We start from the raw sequence: 7,517 nt of genomic DNA on the forward strand, positions 1-7,517 counted from the left end.
TGATGTGCCGCCCCAGATGGTTCGGCAGGGGCGATCGGAGCGGGCGGGGCAGGCGGTGTGGCAGACGCAGCGGGACTGCGCAACTGGTTCACGGCTTGGGTCAGCTCGGACACTCGTGTCACTAGGGTGTTGATGGCGACCCCTGACGTAGCTGTATCTCTCTCCTGAATGTCCAGCCGGGAAAAGCATTCGCGGAGTGCCTCTTCCATTGAAATCTGTTTGGTGCCTGCTGCTTCCATATCTGGTCTGACAGTTCTGTAACGGTGAGAGAATGAGGAGGAAACAAATGCAGTGTTCAAACAGAATTTATTGAATAAATGGAAAGACGTGATGATGATGATGGCTGTGATGGTGGTGATGATCTCCCGGCTGAGTGACACGAGGGCTTAGACAGCTGGTGAATGAAGCGTGGTGATCTCCGTGGTGTAAACGTGTAGCGTGTGTCCAATGATCCGACAAGACTCCAACAAGAAACAATCCAACACGAACACGAACTCCACAAGATGACAAAACCCACGAACATCCAACACGTAGAACTGTCAGACAGGGAAGAAGAGATTGAGGTGAGTATTAGTAGCCAGAGATGATGAGGGACACCTGGTGTGGGACTGATTGACAGCTGCGCTGAATGAGCGTGACGCACAACGTAATCACACACACACACATACACAGATGACGCGACCTGAGAACACGGCAGATGTGAGAACCGTGACAGTTAATGCGGGTCCTTTGCTGGTTTATGCTGGTCATGTTGCTGGTCAAGGACCAGAATAAACCAACAAAGGACCAGCATTAACCAGCAACATGACCAGCATAAACCAGCAAAAACCAGAAAGGGACCAGCATAAACCAGCAAAGGACCAGCATATACCAGCTAAAACCAGCATCCCAGCACCAAAACATACCTAACCAGCATATGCTGTTTTTTTCAGCAGGGCTGTCATATAACGAGTATCTTTCAGATATCCCCGTGATCGGATGTCTTTCGGTCATTTTGTCACTACCTGGTTGTTCTTGTAGTGCTAATGGGGACCTAAGGTCCTTCACCCAGTTCGAATCAACTTGTAATTGCTTGTTGGCTGCCAGCGTTATATTTTCTGAGGATGGGGCACAAAGTCTTCCATCATGTTTTGGGGGAAAAATGCTGCTTAGTGCGATTGTTGGTGTGTCGTGCAACCTGTCCTGCTACATCAGAAATTTACACCTTTTACAGACCTGTGTGTTTTGTATCACTAGCGCAGTGTCTGTTCTCGAAGCAAGCTCTGCCTACGTAAGGCGCGCCGCTTCCAACTTGCAAAGTTCTTTACAATTTATTAATTCTGAACATGTGTCCATATTGCACCAAAATGCAACACTGCAATCCCTTGGGTCCACAGCAAAAATCGATTGGAAGAACTGTTCTCGACATAATAAAAATGCAATCAGAAAGACATTCCTGCCTTTATTAGAGAGAAGAATATGTTCAGCCCCTCCCTCCGAATATTCGGTGGTGATTACTACCTAAGCTTCGAAGCTCAAAAAATGGTATTCGGACCAGCCCTAGATGCGGAAATTGAAAGCATTCACTTCATTTGGCTATATAGTGTGATTAAGTGTGTTTTTCACAAGCGGTTTGCTACTAGGGCGGGAGCGGGGGGGAGGATCGCGATTCCGGCTCAGCATCGTGATGTCTATGAAGTTTACAACACATATATATCAAGCATTCACAGGCATTTAAAGAGAATGTGTCACAGATTATGGTCACAGAATTTAAATGTATTTTTTCTGCTCTGTTAATTTTAAGGTGGACAAGCCTCTGGAACTGCTGGGTATGGACCTAGTGGGTAAAGTCACCAGGACCGACAAAGGCAACGAATACATTTGTGTCCTGGTTGACTATTACACAAAATTGACCGAGGCCTATGCAATACCAAATAAATCTGCTCCAGTTGTCTCTCGCTGCATCATCAACTTCTTTTACAGATTTGGGGCACCAAAGAGGATACTCACTGACCAAGGCAATGACATTGTCAACCAGGTTTGTAGCGTGCTGAATGAACTACATTTTGTATGCATGAAAAAGTTGTGTATATTAAGCAGTGAACCATAATTGCTTTGTGCAAATCACAAACCTTATGCATGTTTTTCAAATAGATCAATAGAGAACTCTGTGCCTTCCTCAGTGTGGAAAGAAGCCTCTGTACCATACCATACCATACCATACACAAACTAACGGACTTGTGGAAAAACTAAAAGGTACCATTCAGAGGTAAACCTTTTAACAATATTCATATTGGTTGTCTTTCAAGTGTACACTGATAACTTCCAACTCCTCTTGGTTCTCTAGGCTCTACAGCCTTGTGGAAGCTTGTCAGTTCACGGCCTGAAAACTAGGATGAGTACCTATATGCAGTAATGTTTGGTTTAAGAACCAAAACCCAGCTAACAACTAGGATCTCCCCATTTTTCTTGATGTTTGGCATGGAAGCTCGATATCCTTGTGAGGTTCCCGAGACGTTTGAGGTATGAAAAATGTGCAATCTGTAATAAAATTCATGTTTCAGTTACAAATTGATTACATAATTTCAATGTTCTATATTTTGTAAAGGTCAACAGCACAGTGGAATCTGTTATAGCAGAGGACACTGTGTCAGGGGTCATTTCTCTTAAGGAAAAAATGGACCACATAGTGAAAGACTATGTCAAAAGAAAACAGGAGCGGAGACAGAAAGTGGCAAATCGGCCACCATTCTGTGTAGGACAAAAGGTCCTACGGAAAAACATACGGACCCTGCAGAGGAAGGGGGGCAAGCTTAAGCGCAGCTGGCTAGGACCATATGAAATCATAGGTCTTAAAGACGAGTGCAGATCTGAGGGATGAGAACGGTTCCATATACCCCAAAATATACCCTTCACCTACGCATGTAGACCTCACCATCACTTGGGAAATGCAGCCCCCACCATCACTTCCATCCTCACCAACAGCACCAATGCTTTCTCCTTGTATCTCCCCCAAATCGTCCTCTTCTCTTTCTCCACTGGACTGATCAATGCCACTTTCCTCTCCTGTGTCCCACACTACTGTAGCAATGGTTATACCAGCTGACTCAAAATCTCAAATATGTTCAGTTGGCAGAATTGAAAATTTTCCATCCTGAACCCACTTAATTAAGGCAAACATAATTGACTTGTTTCTTTCCGTTTCCTATCTTCAGCTCCCTCACACGGTCTGAATTCGCTCCTCAGACAATGGTTATTTTTCCAAAAAATGTAAAATAAAAAAATTAATGAATAGAAATGCAGATTTTTTTTTTGCACTTACATTACTTTTTTAATTATATAATATATACAGGTCCTTTTCAAAAAAATTAGCATATTGTGATAAAGTTCATTATTTTCTGTAATGTACTGATAAACATTAGACCTTCATATATTTTAGATTCATTACACACAACTCAAGTAGTTTAAGCCTTTTATTGTTTTAATATTGATGATTTTGGCATACAGCTCATAAAAACTCCAAATTCCTATCTCAAAAAATTTGCATATCATGAAAAGGTTCTCTAAACAAGCTATTAACCTAATCATCTGAATCAACTAATTAACTCTAAACACCTGCAAAAGATTCCTGAGGCTTTTAAAAACTCCCAGCCTGGTTCATTACTCAAAACCGCAATCATGGGTAAGACTGCCGACCTGACTGCTGTCCAGAAGGCCATCATTGACACCCTCAAGCAAGAGGGTAAGACACAGAAAGAAATTTCTGAATGAATAGGCTATTCCCAGAGTGCTGTATCAAGGCACCTCAGTGGGAAGTCTGTGGGAAGGAAAAAGTGTGGCAGAAAACGCTGCACAACGAGAAGAGGTGACCGGACCCTGAGGAAGATAGTGGAGAAGGACCGATTCCAGACCTTGGGGGACCTGCGGAAGCAGTGGACTGAGTCTGGAGTAGAAACATCCAGAGCCACTGTGTACAGGCGCCAGGTCAAGCCACTTTTGAACCAGAAACAGCGGCAGAAGCGCCTGACCTGGGCTACAGAGAAGCAGCACTGGACTATTGCTCAGTGGTCCAAAGTACTTTTTTCGGATGAAAGCAAATTTTGCATGTCATTCAGAAATCAAGGTGCCAGAGTCTGGAGGAAGACTGGGGAGAGGGAAATGCCAAAATGCCTGAAGTCCAGTGTCAAGTACCCACAGTCAGTGATGGTCTGGGGTGCCATGTCAGCTGCTGGTGTTGGTCCACTGTTTTATCAAAGGCAGGGTCAATGCAGCTAGCTATCAGGAGATTTTGGAGCACTTCATGCTTCCACCTGCTGAAAAGCTTTATGGACATGAAGATTTCATTTTTCAGCACGACCTGGCACCTGCTCACAGTGCCAAAACCACTGGTAAATGGTTTACTGACCATGGTATTACTGTGCTCAATTGGCCTGCCAACTCTTCTGACCTGAAACCCATAGAGAATCTGTGGGATATTGTGAAGAGAAAGTTGAGAGACGCAAGACCCAACACTCTGGATGAGCTTAAGGCCGCTATCGAAGCATCCTGGGCCTCCATAACACCTCAGCAGTGCCACAGGCTGATTGCCTCCATGCCACGCCGCATTGAAGCAGTCATTTCTGCAAAAGGATTCCCGACCAAGTATTGAGTGCATAACTGAACATAATTATTTGAAGGTTGACTTTTTTTGTATTAAAAACACGTTTCTTTTATTGTTCGGATGAAATATGCTAATTTTTTTTAGATGTATGCCAAAATCATCAACATTAAAACAATAACAGGCTTGAACTACTTCAGTTGTGTGTAATGAATCTAAAATATATGAAAGTCTAATGTTTATCAGTACATTACAGAAAATACTGAACTTTATCACAATATGCTAATTTTTTGAAAAGGACCTGTATAAGCTTCAAAACAGTCAGTCCACAGCAAACTGCACACAGCCTGAATAAAGGAGCCGTTCCTTTTCACGAGCCCCTGTAACTTCCGTAATAATATGACGTGCGATCTACTCGGTCACCGCCTTCAGTCACCACCCAGAGTAGCAACCACCCTCCCACCCTCCTTTTGTGAAACCCCGACAACTTCACGTCCATGCCATTGCTAAGCAACAACAACACGAAAACAAGTGGAGAAAACCCTGTTCAGTCGATAGATGTCAAAGCTACATGTGACGAGTCGGCTGCCTCCCCCCTAGTTATCATCACCACCCCGTCCCTTATTTGCCGCCCTTCTCCAGGCTCCCGACGGGAGTGGGTGTGTAGGGGAGAGGAGGGGCGAGTAATCATCCCGGGCTGGCGGCGTGTGATGAGGAACACGTGAAGGAAATGAAGCCTCATCACCGCCGCTGTTTAAATCCCGCGCGCACCCCTCCTCAGGAGACTGGTCTCTCCCCCGTGCATGCACGCTGATGTCCTCGCGGGTCCAGGAAGGGGTGAAGAGGGAATCCCGCGCCGCCAGGAGGACGAGCTGCCGGACCCATGGTCCGGCTGAAGACCGCACAAGAGACGGCCGACGGGCCAGGATGCCGGGCCGTATTCCCCGCTGGAAGCTCCGGACAGCTCAAGAGGGACGAAGCCGCAAGAGATGCCGCCGCCCCCAGCACCCCGGTCCAGCTCAGGGAGTGCGTGCGGCCGCCGGACTCCGCCCCTTCCCTGGCCCCTTCCCTATCGGACACTGCCCATCCTTCACAAAACCCCAGCACTTGAGGACACCAGATCCCCCTTTTATTTGGACACTTTATTTCCCTTTTGGACACTTTTCCCTTCATTTTCTGTTTAATAAAAGCCTCTCCGAGGCCTGACGCCACACCCACTGTGTCTGTCGTTCGTCCCTCCCGCCACATACATCATTGCACAGGCTTCCGAACAATGTTAATATAAGAGACCAGTGGCACGTCAACTTCAGCCTCTTTCACACAGCGATTCCGGAAAATTCACGGATAAAATCCCACGATTTGTTCCAGAATTGCTTAATTAGGTTCATTCACAGTTTTTTTCCAGAATCTGTGCATGCTTTACACACAACCCATAAAGATATGTGACATTTGGATGTGAGATGTAATGCGACGCGTACATTTCTCTAAACTGAAACTAACCTGATTTTCAGCGCTGATAGTGAGGGGCTGCCTGATCGCTGCTTCTTTCCACTTTGCACGTATTTTTTCCGTCGTGAAGAGTCGCAGGGTAACGTGCATCATCACTACAACACTGCCTTTATGGCATTTGGTTCTGGCTTTTGTTCACACAGCGCTCATTCCCGTAATTTTCCGGAATCAGCGCGCATTGTGAAAGGGGCTTTAATAAAGCAACAGTTATGTAGCTTACTGCATTCGGTGTTTGAAAAAGAAAAAACATTAATGATCATTCTGAAATATCCTGTTGAGTATCACCAAGCCACAGCAGGCTAGGTTTTGGGCTAGGCTACAGCAGACATGACCATAGTTACTTGTGGCTGGCTTGGATGTGCGTCACTCAGAAAACAACAGGCCAATCAGAAGAGAGGCTCATGAATATTAATTAAATGGGCCAAAATCGACCTGTTCTTGACAGAGCTCCTAAAAAAGGAGCTGTAAAAATATATTGAGATGGATTTTGGCACTTATACCGCAGATATATATTCTTCAGGACATCAACAACTAAAATAAACCTCCAGAAATGTGTACAATATGGGACCTTTAAAGGAACACTCCTCTTTTTTTGGAAATAGGCTCATTCTTTAACTCCCCCCGAGTTAATAAGTTGAGTTTTACCGTTTTGAAATCCATTCAGCCATTCTCCTGTTCTGGCGATATCACATTTAGCATAGCTTAGCATAGATCATTGAATCCTATTAGACCAGTAGCATCACGTTCAAAAATGACCAACGAGTTTCCATATTTGTTGTATTTAAAACTTGACTCTTCTGTAGTTATATTGTGTACTAAGACCGGTGGAAATACAAAGCTGCGAGTTTCTAGGCTGATAAGATTAGGAACTACACTTCCATTCCGGCGTAATAGTCAAGGAAGTTTGTTGCCGTAATATGGCCGAAGCAGATGATCTGTCTGAAATTCCTGCCAGCTGATCAGCCTTGGTAAGTACACTAATTTTGCTAGTCCACCATATGCACCATATTTTGCAATATGAAATCATTACTGAATAAAGCAGCTTAAAGGGATAGTTCACCCAAAAATGAAAATTTGATGTTTATCTGCTTACCCCCAGGGCATCCAAGATGTAGGTGACTTTGTTTCTTCAGAAGAACACAAAGTAAAAAAAAAAAAAAAAATCATGCACAGACAAATCCAAATTACACCGGTAACACTTTATAATAACGTTCAGTTGTAAGCCTTTTGTAAGTGATTAGTTAATGATGAAATAATCATTTACAAAACATTCACAAATGATTATTAAGTGATATGCTAACAATTTGTGTATGTTTTGTTAATTCATTTACAAGTCATTTACAAATTAATTTACAAGTAATTAGTTAATGATGAACTAATTATTTACAAAACATGACTATGTGTTTATAAATTATGAATAAGTGATATGTTC

General features: G+C 43.8%; 1 long non-coding RNA gene across 1 annotated transcript; it reads left to right on the plus strand.

Moving 5' to 3' along the window:
- The first annotated feature begins 1,791 nt into the window (after positions 1–1,791).
- LOC141340353 (uncharacterized) lies at positions 1,792–5,727 on the plus strand. The gene is made up of 4 exons (XR_012356569.1): positions 1,792–2,017; positions 2,134–2,235; positions 2,327–2,502; positions 2,588–5,727. It is a non-coding gene; the product is annotated as an uncharacterized lncRNA (long non-coding RNA).
- The last annotated feature ends 1,790 nt before the right edge of the window (positions 5,728–7,517 follow it).

This window comes from Garra rufa, chromosome 1 (genome assembly GCF_049309525.1).
Source record: "Garra rufa chromosome 1, GarRuf1.0, whole genome shotgun sequence".
Classification (NCBI taxonomy): Eukaryota; Metazoa; Chordata; class Actinopteri; order Cypriniformes; family Cyprinidae; genus Garra; species Garra rufa.